The 14617-nt window shown below is 34.7% G+C and overlaps 1 long non-coding RNA gene across 1 annotated transcript; it reads left to right on the top strand.

Annotated features, from left to right (window-relative positions):
- Positions 1-657: 657 nt before the first annotated feature.
- On the top strand, positions 658-12776 carry LOC129463930 (uncharacterized). Its single transcript, XR_008651349.2, has 3 exons — positions 658-855; positions 10312-10374; positions 12412-12776. It is a non-coding gene; the product is annotated as an uncharacterized lncRNA (long non-coding RNA).
- Positions 12777-14617: the final 1841 nt, after the last annotated feature.

Genomic DNA, 14617 nt, shown 5'->3' with positions numbered 1-14617 from the left:
TAATGGCTCCAAGGAGACTAATTCAGTTGCTCATGAGAAGGTAATTATTTCCAGTCCTTGTATCCTGGAGGGAAGCATTTCATCCCAAACAGAATTAGCTCTTACTTTATTACTGATTTTCCTTCCTTGCCCATAGTTTTACTGACAACACCAACATCTAAGATTTATAACATGTGACAACATTTCAGTTTAAAAGATCCATTTTATATAAAAGACAGGGTGACAATAAGAACATGACTATGAGATCCACTGATTCTATCCCATGTCATATTATCCAGAATTATCAGGCTAATGGTATAATGGGACGTCTTATTAAAGACTCAACTATGGTACCATGTCCAACAAAACAGTCCTCAGGGTTGCAGTGTTGTCTGCAAGAATACAGTGTATGCATTGAAATGATTTCTTGAAATATGAAATTTGAATCGAATGGTAGAACATACAAGTTCACTGAGGAAAGAAGACGCGTTTCTCACCACCACTGCCAGTCACCTGTGAAGAATTTATGCTTCCTTCTTCTGAAATCTTAGGCTCTGATGGATTAGGTGTCTTGGTTTCTGAGGCATGAGAGGTGAGAATATTTGTAGTAGGGAACACAGTAGAACAGGGTTCTCTATTACATAATGGTGGCAGGGAGTATGTGTTGATATCGGAACATCCTCTTGGGCCTCTGGTGGTCTTCCATGCCTAGCATAATGGGGAAAAAACAACTGGAGCAATTGAAGTTAGGGTTAAGGATCTCAAGGGCTTGGACTTCTCAGAGATGAAGGTCTGGGTCACTCCATCAGGCAAGCAACGAAGACCAGATGAAATGCTGCTTGAAGGGCTGGCATATCTAGAATTGGTGGTAGAAATGTGAGATGAAAAATATCACTAACAACCTGGGGGCTAGTTGGAGTAAAGATGATTGTAGCTTCTGTAGCTTATTTCGCTGACCACTGCCTATTATGTCATTTGTAGATACCATGAAGACTAAGTAACTGAGAAGACTTAATGCAGGGTGCATATGGATTGAGTTCAGGGTGTGCTTTTCATCCCTTTATTACTAATATCTCAGCTGTCTGTCCATCCTCCATCTCTCCCCCATGATTTCTGCCAAGGACAAAGCAGGAAGGGGCCACAGAAAGTGCAACTCAAAAAGACAGGAATAAATACTCTGAAGAAGCAATTTTTGATCAATTGAAGTGAAAGCTAATGGATAAATTATTGGATTGGACAACCTTGAAAAGCATCCTATATGCTTCCTAGAAGCATCTGTTGCCCATAACAATAAACTCAAAAATGCATGTTGGTATTGTTTCCTTCCTCCCTGCCTCACTCTCCTTAGTTCTTCCCTCCTGCACCCTGGCATCCCTTCTCAAACTATTTGCACACAATGCCTCATCTCAAGTCTGTGTTTGAGGAAATTCAAGCTAAGACAAGAAACCTTATCGTGCGCCCCCCACCTCATACTTAGTATTGTTTAAATCATTACAACAGTAATATATTTATTTCTAACACCTGATTTTTAAAAGTAGCAAACAACCAAAGCAGACCGTGTCCCATAGCATAGACTATTACACATAGATTAGCGTGCTTTGGTTATTTTCAGCACTTTTTTCCCTTACGGCCTCAATGTCAATTAATAAGACAAAGAGTTGCATATGTTTAATTTTAAAGTCCTTAAGAAGGATCGATAAACTGTCTTTTTTAATACAATGGGGGCGTCACTTGAAAGATGAATATCTGTTATTGAGGAATACTTTGAAGTCGGTTCTCTGCTCTCTTTCATGAAAAGAGACAACAAGAAAATCTGAGAAAGTAAGTAGGTTATCTAAGGTAACTCCAGATGATTATGAACAATATCTTGTTTGTTACTCTTCATTCATCCAAATCACTAATATTTTGATCATCTGCTAGGTTCCAGGAAGTTTTCTGGATGTTTAGAGTACAGCAGTGAATAAGATAAAGAGCCTCTGACTTCTTGCAACTTATATTCTGTTTGGTAAATTGAACAAAATAATAAGTGTGTATGTCATGTAATGATGCATGCTAAGAAGAAAATGATTCGAAAGGTAAAGGGAGATAAAAGGGATAAAAAGGGCTGAGGCCTGGCATCTAGACAAGGGAATAAAAAATGGCATTCTTAAGAAGATGACATTTCAACAGCATCCTGAAGGAACTGAGGAAGTGAACCATCAACTATTTGGGGATGAGTTTTGAAGACAGAAAGAATAAAAAGGCAAAGGATCTGAGGCAGGAACATGCAGAGCACACAAGGAAAGAGTGCAGAGGCCAGGGCAGGGTGCAAAGGGGAGGTGGGAAAGAGAGGCCAGAACTGCCGAGGGGCATGTAGGCCACTGTAAGACCTTTGCTTTTTTTTTTTTTTTTTAGAAAGATGGAAATGCCCATGAGTGTTTTATGTGCAGGGAAACCTTGACATAAAAAGAAGACGCAAATCAGAAGTTTGATGGGATCCTAAGCAAGAAGTGTGGTAACAATAGGGTCTCAGGATTCCATTAACTTTCAAAGCACACAAAATTAATTGGAAATTTAAACATTAAGTAAAACTATTTAAACTCCACTTCAACTCGATAGTAATGTGAACTCAGTTTTTAGGCCACTCTTTCTCTCTCTTCTACTCTCTCAATATCTGAGATTGTTGACTGCTAAAATATCACTAATTTTACTATAATCTGCTACCATAGAACATTTGCCAGACAAAGTTGTGATTGCCTGTCTCTAAAAGTTTCACAGACAGAATGCAGAAGCCATGGATAATGCTGAGCCTCAGACCTAAGGGATTTCCCTTGGTTAATTGAAAAGTTTATTTTTTTGTCTCTTTTTATAATGCTGTGTCATCTAGGGGTCCCCAGTCCAGTGGCTTGTGTTCTGTTGCTTAGTTCCTCATGTTTACTGAACAGCTGCTAAATGTGGCAGCCTGGTGTCAGAGACCACAAGTCGTGTTTCCAGCACGCATTCCCACATTACCATCATTATTTCACATTTTAAAGGGATATCAACCAAAAATGAGGTGCCAATCTACAAAAGCCATTATAAAGCCCATTTAATTATATAGATAGAAGGATAAAAACATATAAAACTTGATGTTTAAGCAATATTTATTTTATATAAAAATAAAAAGTTATTTAACACCAGAATTATTTATTGGCTGAAATATCTCAAAGGGATACCCTGACATATATTTTATATTTATGAATTATATATTTCGAAGGAAACACATGATTCTTTTTTAGTTGACTAGCCTGAGGTTTATAGTATACCTTATATACCTATGTCCTTGATTTTATTTTCTCAAATGAGCAGAGATTTGAAAATGGCTCTCATGAAATTCAATTACCATTTCTTAATGTGCCAGGGCTTCCAAAGAATATAATTATGGTAAATCCTCAGAGATTATCCCAATGATCAATGGAAAGTGTTTGCAGGGTAGAAAACATGTTGCCTAATCTGCTCTCAAAAACAAATTTATCTACCAAAGGTGGTCTTTATAGTAAACCGATGAGCAATTTTATTTCCTCCACCCAGCGCCAAGAACTGCACTGGTTTCCCAACTTTGCACTTCTGCCATATGAGAGCACAGCCAGGAGAGAGAGAAGAAATGGATAAAAATGGCAGGGCAAAGCTGTGTACACCAGCAGGTGTCTAGTCACAGCCTGTGTGCCATAGTATATCTGAGTTTCCTAAGCAACTATGCTCCCTAGGAAACTGGTTAAACTGCTTCTGTAGAAACTATTTACTGAGCAATTCCTCCTTCAAACCAGCTTTATGTAGAAAGTGCAAGAACGTGATGGGAGAATATTTTCCACTTCCTCAGTTCTATAGATCTTCTTGTGGAGTATTTTACAACTATACTGAATAAATGTGAAACCATATTTGTCATGGTTTTTTATTAATTTTCTGCTTATTTCATTGCATATAATACAGAGAAAGCAATGCTGTAGAATATTGTTCTTCATTTGGTAGTTTTGGAGAGCTAGAGAAATCACCCAATTTGCTTCATTTTGAGTTATTCCTCTCCCAAACAAGGCACATAAATGACATACACTGTAACTTGGGTTCAATAGAACATTGCATTGACCTGTCTTATAATGAGTTACATCTTATCATTACTAAATTGAGCCATATTTATGAACTATCATGAGAAACATGGAGTTACATTTTTAATGCAGTGAAAAATGCATATATTAATTAAAATACATACGTTTTTGTGATCTCCATGTTTTATTCACATGTTTAGGAGAGTTAATTTTTATTACTGCTTTCATTTATTAATCCAACCTTTAAATATCCTGTACATTTCCCTGTTTTATTAACTTTAAGACAAGATTTGCAGTTTAAAAATAAAAATTGTCTAGGGCCAAAATATGTGTGAGTTGACAAAAGAAAAGAGAGTTATAAAAAAATCTTTATCTGTAAAGTTCTTGATTCACATTATAGTGCTTATTTTTTTTTTTTTTTTTTTTTTTTTGAGATGGAGTTTCGCTCTGTCACCCAGGCTGGAGTGCAGTGGCATGATCTCGGCTCACTGCAAGCCCCACCTCCTGGGTTCATGCCATTCTCCTGCCTCAGCCTCCCGAGTTGCTGGGACTACAAGCGCCCGCCACCACACCCAGCTAATTTTTTGTATTTTTAGTAGAGAGGGGGTTTCGCCATGTTAGCCAGGATGGTCTCGATCTCCTGACCTTAGGTGATCCGCCCGCCTCGGCCTCCCAAAGTGCTGAGATTACAGGTGTGAGCCACCGCGCCCGGCCTATGGTGCTTATTGCAGTAGAAAATAATGCATTTGTTTTCAGATCTATTCTATCCATTCTAATACAAGTCCCATAAGAGCAAGTATAGTTTTCATTTTTAAACCCTAGCTCAGACAAGGGTCATGAATGTTTAGCAGATTGAATAAACACTAGTACAAGATAGAGGGAACTGAACACCCCGCAAAATACCTGGAAAAGCTGGATCTGCTCAGTTTTTCACCACAAAACATGTATTGCTTTTCTCTGCTTTATTTTCAAATTGCATATATTGATATGTTAAAGAAAATAAACTTGTTAAGTTCTTATCGCCCTAAATTAAGTACTATTCATAGACTATAATTGTCTGTTTCTCTTTCTATAGATATATATGCATGTGTGCTACACACATGCTTTTACTTAAATAAAATAATGTGATATTACTTTTAAAATATACATATTTGTCTTGTTTTCTCCGCCTTATACCACTCCTGCTCTAAGCCTTCATTTTTTATCATTGTAAAATTAGTTTAGTAGAAATTCTTATGTATTGTAAGTTTTAGCATTAGAAATACTAAGGCCAATTTTTTGACTCTTGATGCTGTTTACATCTCTTGCCATATTTTGGATACTTTTTACATATTCAAATGTTTTTATATTTTCTGAAATAATTTTCAACATTTCTGTATTTTTTTAAATCCTCAATCTTTAGATTATAAAGTTAAGCTTCTATATTATATTTTCACATTTTTATTTGCTTTATTTTCTACATTTATGTGACTAGGGATGATAGAATTTATTTTTGTTCATAACGTAAAATCAAAGTTCAAATTTATTTCCTTCCAGAGTGAGATTGATGGAGGCTTTCCCCATTCTAACATATACATAGAAAACAGATGGCTAATTAGCCAGAGAGGATCCCTTTAATCTTAGAAATTGGCTGTTATTCATTATTGAGTGTCCAGAGCACACCAACACCTAAATTACATAACAATATTTTTAATAATAGTTTTTTTGTTAATCTTTTGAAAATACTTCACATTTTCTTGCTTTATTGAATAGTGTTGAGTTACATTTCTTGCTAAGGACTATTTCTGCCTTCCTGTTACTCCTTGCAATAGACTTGAAGCTCTTTACCATTCCTACCTTAAATCATTCTCTTATTTTAATGTGGTGGAAATACAGGCTGACTTCCTTCTAGCTAACACTCCACAACATTTATCGGTGTCTCCACCAAAAGAAATCTACACATTGAAATTCCACAAATGTGCATTTCCAAGCTTTGTTTCTTTTCTCTCTGTGCTCTCTTGATAGGTGGCTCTATTACGAGTTGAATTGTGTCTCACAGAAAAGTATGTTGAAGCCCTGACTCTCAGTATCTCAGAATGTGGCCTTATTTGGAAATAAAATTGTGTACCACATAACAACATTTTGGTCAATGACAGATCTCATATAGAACAGTGGTCCATTAAGATTATAATACCATGCTTTTACTGTATGTTTCCTATATTTAGAGACACAAATACCATTGTGCTACAATTGCTTACAGAATTCAGCACAATAACATGCTGTACAAGTTTGTAGCCTGGGAGCAATAGGCTATACCATACAGCCTAGGTGTGCAGTAGACTATACCATCTATGTAAGTATACTCTACATAGACGTTATAGTCTACTACACTGTAGAAGAGCCAATTCACTCTTCTACTTACTACCATCCATCCACACTGCTCATCTTTCACATATTGGAGTATTTGATTCTGTTTGATTATGCTGTTCTCTTGTGTGAATCATTCTCCTCTATACCCACAATCATTCTTTTTCATGGATATCTCATCATCATTATTCAAGTATCAATTTAAGTGCTACTTTCTTAGAGAAGCCTTCTTTAACTACCCTATCTAATGCTGTTACTGTATACTGAACTTAACATGTTCACACAATGACAAAAATCACCTAATAATGCATTTCTAAGAATGTATCCCTATCACTAAGTGAAACATCACTGTAGTGTCACTGCCAATGTTAATAGTTAAGATGGGGTCATACTGGAGTAAGGTGGGCTCTTAATCCAATATTAGTGCTGTCTTTACAAGAAAAGGAAAGAAAAACACACACATAGAGCAGAATGTCACATGAAGACACAGAAACACACAGACCATGTAAGAATGTAGGAATAAATTGTAGTTATGCTGCCACAAACCAAGGGACATCTAGTGCTGCCAGAAGCTGGAAGAAACAAGCAAGGATTCTCTACTTGAGGCTTCAGAGGAAGCAAGGCCTTGCCAATTCCTTGAATTTGGACATGTAGCCTCCAAAGATGGGAAGGAATAAATTTCTGTTTCTTTGGAGTCCCCCAGTTTATAGTAATTTATTATGGCAGCCCAAGAAAGCTAACAGAGTAACATTTCCTTCCCAAGACTATATTCCAATTAAACGCATATGATCAATGTAAGTCTCCCTTTTAATGTATAGACAATCCAAGAAACAAAAAAACTAAGTTAAAATTTGACATACTCAACAACAAATTTTTAATTTTCCCTGTTCAACTTGCCTTTCTCCCAACCAGGCATCCTCATTTTAGTGAATGGCTTTGCTGAGTTACACAATCTACATACTGAAGAATCTACTCTTTCTTCTTAAAAAAACACCCATATCATTTATCACTAATCCTGCCAAAGTGCCTCTAAGATGGATCTTGCATTCTTCACAATTTCCTAGCTCTCTGCTTTACTAGTCCTGGCCACCCATACCGACCTGGATGAGTTGAATAGGCCACTAATTAGTCTCTCCCTTTCATTCTTGCTCACTTTCCATACAAAACTTATTGATATTTAAAATGAATATAAAATAGATCTTATAACTCCTTTTCCTAGCATTTCAGTTGTTCTCCATTGCACTTAGACAAGAATTCAAATGCTTTAATTTAGATTGCAAGACTTGCCTGATATGGCCTATGCCTATTTCTGCAACTTCAAGCCAATTCACTCTTCTACTTACAACCATCTATCCACACTGCTCATCTTTCACATACTGGAGTATTTGATTCTGATTGTTTATGCTGTTCTCTTGCATGAATCATTCTCCCCCATACCCCCATTCTTTTTTATGGATGTCTATTCACCATTATTCAAGTATCAATTTAAGTGCTACTTTCTTAGAGAAGCCTTCTTAACCCTGTCTAATGCTGTTACTGTATTTGCTATTACTATTAATCTATTTCAAAAATTTGGCCATTGGCTCCATCCTACTTACCATAATATTATATAATTTACAATGTACAAAATTGTAGAGTTTTTTGTATGCAAATTTGATAGCTGTCTGCCTCCCACTTTAGACTCTAAATTCTATGAAGAACAGAGTCACGACTATTGCATTTGCCACTGTATCTTGCTTCTTAGTATAAGGCCTAGTAATAAAATAGCTATCATCAATGAAGAAGAAAAGGAAGGAAGGAAAGAAGGAAGGGAGAAAGGTACTGAGGGAGAAAGGAAGGAAGGAATGACATAAACAAGAGATGTTCTCCCACAATGAAGTGGCTCTCATCTAACATGCTAAACGACTAGATAGAGAGACTCATCTATTCTCAACTGCTCCTTGTCTCTGTTGACATGTGTCCAGCTATTGGAATCTATGGCATTGTTTTAAGTAGCCAAAGAGCGACTTTAGCTTCTAATGGTATACATTTAGCTAGTGTTTCTATTTTCTCTAAATTTTAGGTGGACAATTGTGTTTTTTAAATGTTAAGCTTAAAGAAAATCTGATTTCTTCTCCATCAAGATATTACTATCATTATCTGCAATCATTAAGTCGTGTATTTGTAGACCGTGCATTATCTTTTGATATTTATTCTAAGAAAAACACTAAGGTACATTCAAACATGTATTATATATTAAAACGTTGTTTATATTTATTTATTTATTTTTATATTTTATTCATTTTTTGAGACAGGGTCTTGCTCTGTTGACCAGGTTGGAGTGCAGTGGCATGATCATGGCTCACTGAAGCCTTGACCCCTAAATGAATTAATATCTCAGCTCAAACTGCAGATTTTGAAAAAGAAGGTATTCAGTTTTTACTGAATGTGACTAAAGCAGGATGGAAGAAGTTATCTGATTTTTCAATAATGTGATTGTCCAGTTATTTTTTTTCTAACTTTAAGGAATTCTGAAAATATTAAATATTCACATTACATAGTTTGAAGAGGAGTGATATAAATCCTTATCTCCAATTTTTTTCTCCTGCTTCAACTTACTGGTTCTATTTCTAAGATGCAAAACAAAGTAATGGAGGAAAGAAGAGCATACAAAAATAATATTTTGGAAGTATTTCTTCAGGGTGCTTAGTCAGCTTTCACTTAGAAATGTTCAGAAAGTATATGCCATGCTCTCAGAACATCTCCATGAACTCGGGTAGCAAAAAGAAGCAACATGACGGGTTTCCAGTGTCAGTCATGAGCATTTTACCAGAAAGCCTTAATAAACTGAAGAGCTTTGCAGTGCCTGCAAATCATATTTATAAGCCAATATAAACTTTCTCCAATAATATAAAGGAAAACCAAAGAAAATTGAAAGAGAAATTCAGTGGCCTCACTTGTGGAATCTGATCACATAATTACTAAAGCCCGTGGACACTGCATTTTTATGTTTTACTTTTTGGAAAAGACAGCTTGAGTTAATCCAATAGTCCCCCAAACTCTATTCAATGTGATTACAGCATAAGGTTTATATGAAATAGCTACTAGTAAAAGAACAAAAAAATTTGAAAAGTGGGTAAGACTAGGCCTACACTGTTACTCTATGATTTATTAGTGCTTCAATCCATTGAGCGTATAATTTTTCTGTCTATATTTAATAGTTTCTACTATTTTTCTATAACCAGAAAAAAAATAACTAAAACTGCATATCTCACTGGTCCATAATGAATGCAGATTTAATGTTAGACAATGTCAGTGAGTGGGAAAATGCAATTATTCTCATGGCAGCAACTCTTAATTTAGGTTATCTCCCAACAAGCTGTTGGCTATTTCAAAAAATTAAAATACTCAATCCAAAACCATCTTGAGATATGTATGGTAATGCTAGACTTTTTCTCATAGCCTTGTATTTAGAACTTAACATTTCTTAAAATTCTTGTTTCTTAGCAAATTGGCAGAGTTGCTGGCTTGAAGAAAATTGTTAAATTTCTCAAAAGACCATGTGTATTTTATTTTAATGTTCATCATATGTATCTTTTCCAGGAAAAGTAGTTAAAATTTGGCTTCTATATTCATATAGATGAAGGCAGCTTAGAGGCAATTTAGCTCATTCTTCTCTGTTAAGCAGTGACTATTTCCTCTGAGCAATATCAGACTGATAAAAATCAATTCTGCTTTTCACAGGCTTCTATAACAAGTTACTGCAAGAATCTTTTCATCTAATAACAGTGTGCAGATTTCTTCATTGTATTTAATTTTTTTTCAGTTTATCTCACTATCATAAAGGCAGAAAGAAATTTCAGGGATAATTTATCCACCCCAGTGTTTTTATATAAAAAAGTAACTGAATCATTTAGATAGCTTGTTGTCTCTTCTATTTTTAAAGATCTTCGCTTGAAAGTTTGCTCAAGAAACACCATGCATATTTGACATCATAAGGAAAGAAATGGTAAGAATTTTCAGACAAAGATTCTAAAGTTATAAAAGACTGGGCCACAACTGTTTTCTAAATTTGTAGTCTTGGATAAGTTATTTCAATTTTGATGCTATATTTTCTCATCTGTAAAATAACAATGATAGTACACCCTCATGTTTGTTAAAATAATTAATTGCTATAATTCAAGTGAAGTTCATATGTATTTATAATAGGAACATTGCTTTCCTGACAAAGGTTGTACTAAATTTAACTTTCTATAAAGGTAAAGTCAATATTTCATATAGGTAAGCTGGGAATTCATTTATGAGATATGGTTTAGCAAAAAATACTATAAATTAAAGGTAAAAGTATGTTAAATTATAATTACCACATCATATTCCAATAAGGGTTATGATTAGTTTGATCCAGGTTAAAAACTATTTTTATGGAATATTAATCTAAATGCTCATTTCAGGCAAGCATCTTGTCTACAAAAAATTCTGACAATGACTTTTCAAACTTTATATAAAATTTCTAAGAATGAAGACACTGCTATCTTTATAAACACGATTCTGTCTTCAAATAACTATAAAGAAGTTTATGTCAACATTTCATTGTAATTCCCTCCTGTAATTTCTACCCATTTGTATCGATTATAATCCTTAGATATTAATCCCTCAATCTCATGATAGTTATTCTAATATTTAATGATATCAAGCTCCATTCTCTACTATTTTTTGCCTTCAAATTAAATCTCCCTTCAGTCATTGTTTACCTCACATAATTAAAATTCCAGTTATCTCATAACCACATTAATCCTTGATAAATGTAATCTATTTAGTCCACCAAACACTTGAGTTAGCAGCTAGGAATTGTTCTTTCCTTCTTTGATCCCCTTCCCTTCCTTAAAGGCAAGGCTCTAGCTCTATGTATATATTATGTTCTATCTTGCAAGTTTTGATTAAAAACCAATCTGCATTCCTATATTCGCTATTGGCAGACATAAAGTATGATGTGTCCTAAGGTAATTTACTTTCTAAGGAGAATCTTGATATGCAAAACACATTAAAGTACAAAGTAAACTCTAATGGTGGGGTGAAGTTTTATGATGTGATCATAATTTAGAAAGAGACTCAGTTCAGGGCTATATCAAATGACAACATAGAGAAAGTTCCTCATTCTAACTACTCACAAAGGGTCATATTCTTTTAAAGATATATTGAGACAGACTATCAAGATTTCTCTAATTATCCATGGGGATTTTGCTACAGATACAAAAGCCCATGGCCATTTTAGTCAGAGAATATTAGGAGAGCATGGCATCTTTGTGATTATTTACCACTCTTTTACAGTTGGCTGAAGTAATGCCCAGAAAACTTTAGAAATGTGTACAAGTTCATACACTTAGTTCACTTAGAAGATGTGCCTTACTTAAATCCAGGCGTCCTGAGACTTAGGCCCGTTTTTGTTCTATTAACTTCATGAAACCACCATCAGTTGATGTTTGTGGGGATGAGGTGATATTTTAGACAGTAGCAAAGCTATCCTGGAGTTGGCAAATTGTCAATACAAATAATCACTTATGGATGAGAAAGGATAATTTTATTTCCATTTATATTTAAAGAGATACATTACTAGAGCTTTGTGTTTGCTATAGAGTATATAATTTGCTAATGATGATATTAGAATCATCTAAGTTGTCTTTGAAACGTGTTTGTGCTCTTTTTGAGAGTTAATTTCTGTGCAATCACAAATTTTATTGGAATTTACAATTAATAGGTAGATTTCTGCCTTTGTGAGCCATTCAAATTCAATAGTGTCTATTGACTATTTGATTGTCATCATCAATACAATATGTATTGTCAAGCATATACCCATATCATGCAGTCATTTTAAAAATTAACACTATGTTTTATGCCAAAGGTTTAATCATTGAGAATTGAGAATAGTTGTTCAGGCAACTGTGATATGTGTTGTTTGATGTGTGAGTTGCTGTGATTAAAACAATGGCCTTCGGTTTGCAGTGCCATCAGCCTGGTACATGTCACTAATACTGAATTCATTTTTTAGAGCAGAACCATATACCCAACTTACATTGCAATTACTGCAGAGGAAGAGAGATGGAGAAGTTAAAATGAAACATTTCAAGGATGAATGGGCACTGAAAATTGGTAAAGTGGCAGAAAAGTCCAAGCTTGAAGAATGAAAAAGTAAATGTATGGAGAAAAAGGAGTTTGGAAAACAGGAAAAAAAAAAAGATATTTTGCAGAAACATCTGTTTGCTGTTGCTAAAAATTTTAGCATTTAAATGTTCTCATTTGGGCTCTGAAGTTAGCGCTTCCTTGAAGTAGTTCACACCTTTGCTATTGCTCCTGTTCAGCTACAGATCATTTTATGCAAGGCTGATTTTAACAAGAAAATGGTGCATTAACTTACAATGTGTTGAGTGTTTTAAAAGTGGCAAAATCTAGGCTTTTGTAAAATTTTAGAATCTGGAAAAAATAGAAATACTTATATAAAGCTCTTTAAAATACCAGAATGGCTTTATGCACAAAAAATTACATGCTGATTAAGAAAATTAGAAAATTCAGTAATAAAAAAAGAAGTACATCTACCTCTAAGCCAGTGGGTTTCCTATGACTCTCTAAAGTTTCTATTTAGTAGTGAGGCACATATAAACTTAGACAATATTTAAATAAAATTTTCGTTATAATCCCTCATAATTTTCTTCCTTCCCTACCTCTTCTCCCTCTTCTTCTTCCAATGTCTTCTTATTTTTTATTTCTATTTTTTTCTTACCTTTCCTTTTTTTCTCCTTTGCCTCATTTTCTTTTTTCTGTCTCTTATTTTTTTGTGTGTTTCAAATGTTTAGTTGTGTTTTCATTTAAAAAATAAACTTGAAAGCAAAAAAAAAAAAAAGCCTGTTCAGGGTTCTTTCTTATCTCCCTCATTGGAGTAACTAATGTTTTGGAGTTTCATATTTCTGAAATATCTTAATATTTCAGATGCAAATAAGATAAGCAATGGAGCATTTTGTGCATAATAGATATACTTTTATATACTTTTTTGTAAATACCAAACTAATAGGCAAAATTGGCCTAAATTTATGAATGATGCTTCATTATTTAACACAATGAATTTCCCCAAATTAAAATTATAAATCCAGTAATTCCTCACTTAACATTGTTGATAGGTTCTTGGAAACTATAATAAAATCTAGTTTACCATAAGCCAATTGGTGTAAACCAGAGTTATGTTCTCATGTCATATTTGGGTCACAAAAATATCATCAAACCCTAAAAAATGACCCAAAACACTTTTAATATTAAACATTGAAACAAATGTAAGGTATACATACATTTAAGAAAGATTAATAAAAACAAGTATAATAATTACTTTCCCAGTTACTCCGGTTCATGGTTGAGGGTCACCTAAGCCCATCTAGGCAGCTTGGGATACAAGGCAGGCAGGCACCAGCTCTGGACCAGATACTGACTCATCTTGGGGTGCACTCACACGTACACCTACAGGCACTCAGATGGGACAATCTAGACACACAAATTCACCCAATGTGTGTACCTTGGGATGTAAGAGGAAACTGGAGTACCTGGAAAAACCCATGTAGACATGCGGAGAATATGCACATTCTATTCAGACAGTAGCCTCAGCCAGGAATTAATTATTTCCTCATCAATGTTATAACAGAATGACATTGAATGAAATAATGTTATTTGAGTACCTGCTGTATAAAGTTGGGGACTTCTATTGGCTAAGTATTGAAGTTGAAAAACACTACTTTTCTGATACAATAATTACTCTCTCTTGTCAAAGTACCAAGACAATTGAACACAAAAGAACATAAACAGTATTTGGGTGCCATTTGAGTCTGTTTTTGCCACTGTAACAGAACACCTGAGACTGGGTAATTCATAAAGAGCAGAAATGTATTTTTCATAGAGTGAAGGCTGAAAACTCCAAGATCAAGGTGCCGGTAGGTTCTGTTGTCTGGTAAGGGCTGCTATCTGCTTCCAAGGAAGGCAGACTGGTAAGCTAACTGAATGTGGCCTGCAGCCTCTCTAAAAAGGGCCTTCAGCACATTCACGAGGGAGAAGCCCTCCTGGTCTAATTACTGCTCGGCATCTCACTTCTTAATGCAATCACATTGACAATACCTGAAGTTTGAAATGGACATACTCAAACCACAACAATTGCTTTATAGACTAAAATTATAATATGTAGTAGAGAAGGGATACTCTACTTGTTTTACACATTTGGG

This window comes from Symphalangus syndactylus, chromosome 15 (assembly GCF_028878055.3).
Source record: "Symphalangus syndactylus isolate Jambi chromosome 15, NHGRI_mSymSyn1-v2.1_pri, whole genome shotgun sequence".
Classification (NCBI taxonomy): Eukaryota; Metazoa; Chordata; class Mammalia; order Primates; family Hylobatidae; genus Symphalangus; species Symphalangus syndactylus.
The sequence above is the reverse complement of the archived record's forward strand: the minus strand, read 5'-3'. Positions and strand labels throughout refer to the sequence as shown.